This window comes from Ictidomys tridecemlineatus, chromosome 8 (assembly GCF_052094955.1).
Source record: "Ictidomys tridecemlineatus isolate mIctTri1 chromosome 8, mIctTri1.hap1, whole genome shotgun sequence".
Lineage (NCBI taxonomy): Eukaryota > Metazoa > Chordata > Mammalia > Rodentia > Sciuridae > Ictidomys > Ictidomys tridecemlineatus.
Genome location: NC_135484.1, coordinates 63,946,723 through 63,957,128, shown reverse-complemented (window position 1 = coordinate 63,957,128; position 10,406 = coordinate 63,946,723). Strand labels below are relative to the sequence as shown.

General features: G+C 34.3%; 1 long non-coding RNA gene across 1 annotated transcript in view; it reads left to right on the top strand.

Annotated features, from left to right (window-relative positions):
• The first annotated feature begins 4,718 nt into the window (after positions 1-4,718).
• The window catches only part of LOC144365868 (uncharacterized), a 101,136-nt gene continuing 95,448 nt past the window's right edge, over positions 4,719-10,406 (top strand). Inside the window, exons 1-2 of the long non-coding RNA XR_013424599.1 lie at positions 4,719-4,784; positions 7,849-8,104. This is a non-coding gene — a long non-coding RNA (uncharacterized LOC144365868). The remainder of the gene's footprint in view (positions 4,785-7,848; positions 8,105-10,406) is intronic.

The following is a 10,406-nucleotide window of genomic DNA, read 5'->3' as shown; positions in this document are numbered from 1 at the left end:
ATACAAGATCGTATCTGGTGGAAATGACACATAAAGCTGTGTTACCTTCTGTGCACTGCTTTCCCATTCTGTGTTGTGATATTAGGTCATATTAGCTTGGTGGCTTGGAATTAGCCATAACAGACATGTACAGCCAGACAATCAGAAAATGCTATAAATCAGGCTTTTTGTTTGTTTTTCAAAGGTTCAAATGTTAATTTGGCATTTGCTGGTTTACCTCTACATAAAACATTTGAGGATGGTCACTTTGGGGAAAAGAAAAACATTGACAGCTAAGCTAAGCAATGACTGATAAAGGAAGGTCAAGGCCACATAGTCTGGGCAGAAGTTATCTAGTGTGCTTTTCTCTGGGGGAATACTGCTGGATGTTGAACCCAGGGTCTTTGCTAAGCATTAACTTTTCCACTGAGATACAGTCCTAAGCCCTAGTGAATATGTTTGTCAAAATAATATATCCCATAAACAAGCAGAAGTAGAAATAGCAAAAAGTGTTGAGTTGACTTCTTTGGTTTTAGAATCTAGGCTAAAGGGTTGAGAGTGGTTGAACAGGTTGTAAAGAGTAGTGAATCCAAGAGTAAACCAACGTACTACAAGAAAAGGGTGGTTTGGAAGCAGAAACCTCAATGAGATGGAAGTCTGGGTATACCTGAGACAATCCAGAGGAAGATACAAAGGATGCAGAACTGTAAGCAGATAATAGGGTTTTAGAATTTAGTATTTAAAAATAGAGCTATTTCTTGGCCCTTCAGTGTATTGGCACTCAGGAGTTTACACAAATTATGTAAATAAGTGCAGAATAAATGTTGATATATGGAATTAGAGGAAGTCAAGAGTCACTAATTTAGGTGCTAAGTATAAAAAGGATGATAGCAGGAGCTGTGGTAGAGATCTGAGGATGAGGGAGGAGTTAGAGTAGAAAGCTGCCTTGAGTTGGAATAGAGAGCTCTGGAGTTCCTGGTGTTCATAAGGATATTTCAGTGAGAAGGCTTTCTTTAGCCCTACCCAGGTGGGGGCTCCTTTATCAGCCACTTACCCTTAGGTAATAGCTGCTCTGAGTATAATTGGAGTGTGCAAGGAAAATATATTTTAATGCAAAAACTTGTTTAATGTCTTACAAAATAAAATTAGATTAACCTTCTATAGACTTTTTGGTAAAATTGAGACACATTTGTGCTGAGTTTGGGACAGTAGCAGGATGTCTTGTTTTAAAGATATTTACTTTTTCTATCCACTGATTCCCTACCACTCAGAGGACACAGCACATAAATTTTTTTCTTCTGCTCTTTTGCATGTTCATAAACACGTAAGGCAATAGTTGCTGCTTATTTTTGTCTCTCAGATTCTTACGTGTTTTCAAGTTATTGATATTGCAGCACAGTTTTCAGAATTTATTTTAGTATTTATTATGTCTCACTCCTTTTACTATTCCCTCTAGGTGTCATTTCCCTCTTCCATCTTTAGAAAAAGCATCAGATTGAGCTCCGTAAAGCATTAGCTCTCAATTTTGCCTTTTCTTTTTGATACAAAGAGTATATATAAAAATCATTTTATCCTTCAGTATCACATCTTCTTATAACAGTTTCTGCTATTATTTTTCTGCCAATGTTTTGAAAGTACACTCTTAGCTCATATTTCTTAATTATGTACTCTTCAAAATGTGGGTGACATCATTGAACACATGTAATAATATTTCTAAAATCTTGCTGTCTAAAATCTTGCTTGATACTATTTCAGAGAGATAAAAATCCAGCAGTAAAACAACAGGTTATTCCCTTTCTATGTTTTCTCGTTGGTTGTAAATAAATACATCCTTGGTCTTAACAAGGGTCAATGGCTTAACACAAAGGATTGATCTGGCACCCTTTGGTAGGTCACTGGATGGATCAGGGACATCTATCCTTCAAATCTCATTAGCAAAGAGCATTTCTTACAAAGGGTTATGCAAATATAGAAGGCATGAGAGAGAGGGAGAAAATTTGCAAGAAATACACTTTCTCTTTAAAGTGCATACACACACACAAACTCAATATCTCCGCTCAAATTCTCTTATTCTCTCCCTGAATTAAACATTTAAAGCTAGTTATCTAATCTCGTGTTTCTATATGGATTAATTTAATCTTTTTTCACTGCTCTCTGAAATGATGGGAGCTTTGATAAGCTACCAGGGAGAAGAGAGTAGTAATTGTAAGGTCTAGGCCAAGTCTGGGCCAGGACTTTGTGAAATTTGTGCAGCTCTGAAGTATAGAGTGCTAGGAGGGTTGAAAATGATTTTGCTTTCATAATTATGGAATGGAGTTTGATATAGTGAATGCATATAAAGTTTGTGTTCCCACAGTCATGAATTTCAACTTCAGATTTGCCTTGTTTTATTACTTTTGGAAAGCTATTTAACATTTTTGAATCTCAGATATTATATCTATAATTTGGAGATAATAATATCTGTCATCGCTGTTTTGAAAAGAATTATTTGAGATATTCTACTTAAAAGACTGGCAGCAGTCAGCTATAGTGTCACATCTCTATAATTCCAGTGAATCCTGAGACTGATGCAGGAGGATCACAAGTTCAAGGCCAGCCTCCACAACTTTGTTAGATGCTGTCTCAAAATTAAAAAAATAAAAATAAAAAAAGGGCTGGAGATGTAGCACAGTGGTAAAGATGCCTGGGTTCAATCCCCAGTACTAACATAATATAAGAGCAGTAGTAGTAAAATAAAAAATGAAATGACTAGAAGTATATGTATATGATATAGAGCAGGACTTCAATAAATAACACCTAGAAGATCATTTGTTATGCAATCTTCTATAAATATGCTAAAATGTCATAGTATCTATAGATGTAATATCTAAAATTTGAATAAGATTACCAATATACTGCCAATCTAAAAAGTTTTGAATCTTGAAATGAGTAGGTAGTGTTTACATTTTAGAATCCTTAAAAGCACTTGTGAGACTCAAGAAATGTCCACATAGAAAACAATCAACTGTTAGTGGGAAAGGAAAGGTGTGGAAATGTCACTCTTCTAATATTCTAGGTGTGATAGCCATCACAGCTGAATTGGTAATGCATTTTTGTATAAAGGATTTTCTGCTTTATTCTTTCCTCTGGGAAAAATATTCTATTATCTCTACCAAGTGATTAAACTATAGGTTTTTATTTTTGAATCTTTTTTTTAAATTGTAAAATGTTTCCCTGCCTCAAGATTATCACTTTTAAACTTAATAACTTTAAAACCTAATAACTGTTATTGATCTTACTAAAATATCTTACTTTCTGCTCTGGTATTGCTCTCTGCAAGATTAAAATCTTAATGGGGCATAATAAAATATATTTCCTCCTCTCATTTCAGAGAGCTGCTAAGATAATCATCATGTTCTGTTGGTCAGTTTATTTAATGTTATTAGAGATGACTTGTTATGCATGTGATATTTTCTCTTATGTCTGCTCTTATCATCAAATTTTACTTTGATATTATAAATTATTATGGAGGTTTATACATAATTGGTGCCATAATAATGCTTTTTGAGAGGCTGAGAAATAATATGCACGTTTACTTTTCCATTAAAATAAATCATCATTGAAATTTGGGTTTTATATTGTTTGTGCAAAAAAATGAAAATTAATCATATGTTTTATAAGAATATTTACCACAGTCTGTGTACAATTGAACTGGCCATTAAAAAGCAGATCTATTTGTTTTCTATGTCTTCCACTGACAAAAATGACATGAATTCTTTGTGGATTTATTTCAAGTACATAAGGTAAATTACTGTATTTTTAAGATTAACTGCATTTTTAAAAATATTGTTTTTAGTTGTAGATGGACAGGATACCTTTATTTTATTTGTTTATTTATATGTGGTGCTGAGGATCAAACCCAGTGCCTCACACATTTAAGGCAAGCATTCTACCACTGAGCCACAACCCCAATCCCAAGATTAAATGCATTTTTGTGGGAGTGTATCCAAAATTTTGACATAGAAAAAGGACTGATTTTCCCCACGTGAAAACAACAATTAAAAGCTATTGACTAAACTTTCTTTTAAATGTGTAAAAGAATCATACTGTAGTTTTGCTTAAAGACTGTTAGTTTCTGTGATATTTTGGAAAATCTAAGTTTCTTTTACAGAAAACAGTCTTTCACAAAAGTATGTAATCCCATCCTAGTGGTGGTTGCTAGGAGAACATTGGATGCAAATTGATCAGTAAACATCTAGTAGCAGCTACCTGAGGGGAATGGGAGTGGGAGAGACACAGAAGCCCGCCAGCAGGGAAACTGCTGATGGAAAAATGCCAGTCATGAGCTTTTTTATACATACCAGTTGCATCACACTGTGATTTGATCTTTTCTTTTCTTTCCTTTCTTTCTTTCTTTCTTTCTTTCTTTCTTTCTTTCTTTCTTTCTTTCTTTCTTTCTTTCTTTCTTTCTTTCTTTCTTTCTCTTTCTTTCTTTCTTTCTTTCTTTCTTTCTTTCTTTCTTTCTTTCTTTCTTTTTTCCTTTCCTTCCTTCCTTCCTTCCTTCCTCTCTTTCTTTCTTTCTTTCTCTCTCTCTCTTTCTTTCTTTTCTCCTTTCCTTCCTTCCTTTCTTCCTCCCTCCCTCCCTCCCTCCCTCCCCCTCCCCCTCTCTCTCTCTCTCTCTCTCTCTCTCTCTCTCTCTCTCTCTTTCTCTTTCTTTCTTTCTTTCTTTCTTTCTTTCTTTTTCCCCCTATCATTCTTGTAGGTAAGGAAGGGGAAAAATCAGAAAAAACAAAAATAGAAAGACAAATGAGATCTTTCCAGAGAAGGTGAGCTTTATTTATTTTTTATTGAACTTTGACAAGACAGCAAGGATTGGATTAATTAATGAATGAAGATTAGTGAAACTGGTGTTGGTTCTATACTACTACCTAAATATTCATACTTAAAACTTTACATCATGTATTCTATTTGAAAATAATGTTTCCGTAAATAACAACAAAACAGTTCAGGTGTGAAAAATGTTCTTCCTTATCCTGAATTTTCAATTTGGAAAAAGATCCTACAACATTGTAGGAAGAATGAACCATAAGTACCTTGCTGTTTAAGAATTTGAATTTTCAAAATATCAACAAAATGAGAATATATTTGTTTGTTAAATTTTAATTCAATTATGTCAAATTATGTATTTTTAATGTATTCTTTTGGTTATTGGTGTAATACCCATCTGTGAAATTCAAGTATCAGTCCTGGTAAGCTGAAGAAGTTTAAAAACCAGAAGCAGTTATCTGCATATATGGGACCTGGGGTTTACCTTAATTCCTAACCTTCACTTCTTTCAGTTTTTTTTTTTTTTAACTATTGAAGAGAATTGAAGTAAAACTATATACACACTTTCACTTTGCAACAAATTGAGAAGGATGTAGATGCTTTAGACTGATAAATATCTATGAAAATACATCAACTCAGTAGAGTAGACAGAGGGGAACAAGGAGGGAGGAAGGAAGAGAAAGAAGAAGTATTAGGGACTGAATTAAAGCAAATTATATTCCATGCTTTTTATAATTATATCAAAATGAATCCTAAAGTTATGTATAACTAAAAAGAACTAATAAAATAAAAAAATTAATATATAAACATAAAAAGTATAAAGGAAGTACATAAAACATGTTTATTAGTTGTACATAACTTACTCAAATATTTTTATAAAGAGAAAAAAATAGTGTGGGTAGAGTTTATTATTTTTCTAGGGAAAACCTTTAAAATTTTCTATAAAGAAGTTGAAATTTTAAATGATTTTAAACCTTTTAAATGATTTTCACATACACATATGATGTGAATTTTAATCTAATTAGCAGCGAAGTCATGAATTCTCTTTAGAATCTTGCCATACATGATGCTTGATTAGTTTCAAGATAGTAAGATTATTTCTCTCTTTTATAAAATTGTAATTTAATTTGCAGGTCCATTTTTAAGTTACCTGACAACAATTTATATAAAACATTATCATCATTTACTTTCAGGCTTCTTTTGTAAGATTCAGGATAAATAATCTACCCATTTGTAGAGCAAAATACATAACTGGTATGGATGCCAGGGTCTATGAGCTCAACTTTGGGGGTCAGGTCCCTGACCCCAAGAAAATTGCCAACTGTTTTCTGCATTCCCATTAAAACAAACACATGAAACAGTTAGTAGAGATGACACATTTTTGGAATAGAGCATGTCCTAGAGGTATCTGGAAACAAGAGTTGTTTGTTTGGAAACAGAGTATTCTATAGGAACCAAGCCAGGCTCTAGAGAGGAGGTGAACATGGTGAAGGCTGAAGGAGCAAGAGGAGTGTCTTGAGGAAGCTGTAGAGCCTTAGAGCTATGATTCCTTTCACAATTAAGTATTGGATAAGCAACTGATATTGATTTGCTTTCCTAGAATTTTGCAAATGATATTGAACTTACTCATTTGTTGTTATGTTAACACAGCATCTATTCAAACAGAGATAGCTTTACACAAGAAAACTAAGTAATGATTGTGCTTAATAAAACGCAATTATGATATGTTAAAATATATGAATTATATATGTAGTGAGGTCCAGCTGTGGAAATTATATCTACCCAAGCACAAGCAGTTTGTAATCAAAGGTAATGGAAGAGTTCTTTTAATAATATTTTATTGAACTACTACTTACCTAAATTAATTATCTTTCAAAATAATGTTATTACTATTGTTTTCAAATACATGTGTAAAAAGATAACAGAAAACTGAAAAATTGTAACACCTAGGTACTGAACTAAGCTTCTTTAGTACCTTGTATAATAAACCCACACATACATTATTACTAGACTTATTTTTACCTATTTTTTTAAGGGAAGGCTAGTTTATCTTAGTGCTGAAATTCTCTTATATTTGACCATATGAAATTAGTCTTTATTGAGTGTTGTAATTTGGATATAATAACAATGTGTATATGAAATTTATTTATCAGGAGGTTTATGATATCCATGTATAGTCTATCTTTATTTTACTGTAAACTCTCTCTAGGGTGCCGGTGCCTCACAGGCACTGCCTCAAACTTTCCAAAGTCTGAACTTTCCTATATTTGATTCTCCTACAATGTGTCCCACAGAGTTTAGTGACATAACACTTTACCTAGGTCTGAAAAATAGGTGTTTTGGCATCTGGCTGAATCAACATCTCTGAGAGCCATTTGATCTCCATTTTACATTGCACACTTCTGAATTCAAAACTGTAGTGGTTAGCCAGGCACAGTGGTGCACACCTGTAATCCCAGTGGCTTCAGAGGCTGAGACAGGAGGATTTCGAGTTCAGAGCCAGCCTCAGCAATGGTGAGGCCATAAGCAACTCAGCAAGACGCTGTCTCTAAACAAAATGTAAAACAGGACTGGGGATGTGACTCAGTGTTTGAGTGCCCCTAAATTCAATCCCCAGTTAGCACCCCCCCCAAAAAAAAACCACATAATTTTATGTGTCAATCTGATTGGATTATGAGATGCCAAAACATTTGGTCAAACCTTATTCTGCCTGTTTCTGTGAAAGCACTTCTAGATTAATATTTGAATTGGAAGATTGATGAAAGTGGATTGCTTCCCTAATGTGGGTGCTCCCATCCAACCACCTAGAAGCCTGAAAAGAACAAAATGGCTGGCACTCCCTTTAATAAAAGAAGTTTTCCTTAAACTAGGATTATATTTTTTTTCCTGTTTTCAGATTTGAATTGAAACAACCACTTGTCTTGCATTGTTTTGTGTTGTTGTTGTTATTGTTTTGCCTTTGTTGTTGTTGAATTTTCCTAGAGTCCTGCTTTTGCATATGCTACGCAAATGCTGTTTCAGGGAGCTACACTCCCAGTCCTTTGTAATTTTGTTTCAAAATAGGGTCTGAATTGTCCAGGTTGGCCTTGAACTTGTGATCCTGTTGCCTCAAACTCCTGAATAGCTGGGATTACAGGCATGTGCTATCATGCCAGCTTTGCACTGGATCTTGACACTACTTGCCTCCAGACTGGAATTTACACCATCAATTCTTCTGGATCTCAAAACTTCAAACATGGACTGGAAGCAAATAATCAGATGTCCTGGGCCTCTTGTTTGTAGACTACAGATCTCGGGACTTGACAGCCTACATAATTATGTGAGTCAATTTCTTATAATAAATCTCTTTATATGGAAGAATATATTTAATGCAAAGTTCTAACACTTACCTTGTGGATGTCATAGTACTCTATTACTGAGTTTTACCTTCTTACCCTTCCCATGTATCTTGCACACAACTGCTACATGTCTCATGAATGTAAATATCTCCAGGCCTTTCCCTTGCTTATAATTTTTACTTGGCTCCTCATCCATTTCAGGATTAAATCATAACTCCTGGTATATCAGATAAAGTACCTCCATGATCCAGACCTGATGTGTTAGTCCCAGGTTTTTTGCTCCCTTCCAGAAAAACCTTTAAAGTTCAAGTTTCCTGAAAGAGATTTCCTTGAGCTCCAATATTTTTGCACATTTGACTCACTGTACCTGTGAGATCATTTCTCCCACTCTCCCATTGTCTTGTCTAAAACTATTCTTCCTTAAAACTTGACTCATACTGTATTTCCACTTGGAAGCCTCTGTTTAGTTCCTCCTTCTCCCTCATGTGTATGTTCTTATAGCATGAGTTTGTAATAGTTGATGCTTCACATGTATATTTTAGATAAAATCCTTGAGGAGTATACTTTTATCAAATATCAAATTATTTACTAAGTGCTGAGAACAGAACATACAGTAAGTATTCACTAAAGCTCTGCTGAATAAATGAATGAATCAGCCTCATCCATATCAATGAATTTCATCTTTTTAAGCAAGTGCTTTGATATTCACCATAGAAAAGTCATTTCAGAAATTCACCTAATTCTAAATTTGGTTCTCTCTCTCTTTTTTTAATTCTTTATTTACCCTGCCAGAACCAACTTGCTCTATGCCTGCAGCAACTGACATTTATGAACTTCATTAATGGGATCTCTTACCCTCTGGCCTCAGATTGGTTTCAACTGATAGTAGGTACAGGGAAAAGATTGGAAGAGGAAAGTTAAAGAAAGTTAGGGTTTTACTCCCACAACACTGTCTCATCAAACCTTAAATTGGCAGTAAATGCATTCCTTTCTCAAAGTTCTGTGTGATTCTCTCCTGAGGAGTAGTATCTGCTTCCTCCCTTTGCCCTTTAGGCCTGAGTTGGCAACAGCACTCTACTAGTATCCTGAGAATACATTACCTTCTTTTGCTAGTTTCATATAAGGTTGTTCACTCCTTGGTTAGAAACAACAACAACAAAAAACACTTCCCTAAACTTTTCTCAATTACCACATTGAGCAGTACAATTGGGTCTCTGTCAGAACTATTCCAGATACAATATAAATCCTTTTTTCTCCTGAAACTTATTTTAGTACTCTAATATGATACCATAATAACTGCATCATTTAGACCATAGATTGGGATCATCAAATGCATTAAATGTTACCAGCAAGTTAACAGTAGGCCAAGTCATATCATCATGGGAAATCTAGAATTATTGCAAGGCGATTGAAAGCATCTTGCAGCTTTAAAGTATTTTTCAGTTTAAAAGATGGTTTAAATTTAGCTCAGGGTGCAACTCAGTGGTAGAGTAGTGGTGTAGCATACACAAGGCCTTGGGTTCAATTCCTAGAACCACAGAAATAAATAAAGAAAAAAGTTTAATTATCTGATTAATAAATGCCTATTGTAAAAACTGTAGAAATACTGATGATATACAGTTTTTAAAGACTCATTTTGTTAAAATTTTCCAAAATAATTTATATGGAAATTATTCTTATTTTAAAAATTAATTGTCTTCTTTGATGCTACTTTGGAATATAATATTACCCAACTGAATTGCAAGTAAAAATGACAATTATGGCCACTTGTGCCTACCCAAATCTCTGGTAATGCCTCAGGAGAGAGTGCAGGTTAACTCTTAAGGTGGCCATTGCAACTTGAGCACCTTTGGATGAGCTCAACTTATGCTTTTTTGCCCACGCTAAATGTAAAACTTGGATAAATGGCATTCTCTTGAGTGTTGCAGACAATGTGTATATTCCCATGTAGTGCAAAAGTGCTTCCAGCTCTGTTCTATAGACACTGTATTTTGGTCCTCTGCCATGAGGGGTGCTTCTGAAGCTCTTTAGTGCATTCCCTAGAAGGAAAGCACTAATGCTACTCTTGATCCTTCAGAGTTGTTATATTCCTGTATCTGAATCCCAAATAATTGCTAGAGTATCCAGGGTAGTTTGGCACATGTTGTAGATGATGGTACGATAATATTTTCTTCTGCACTTTTGCTACTCTATTAAAAAATATGAAAATGATATATGCAGGAATGAAAAAAAGTGGAGAAATACACTTTAAAGATAGAACATTTTTGACAAAGGAGAAATTTT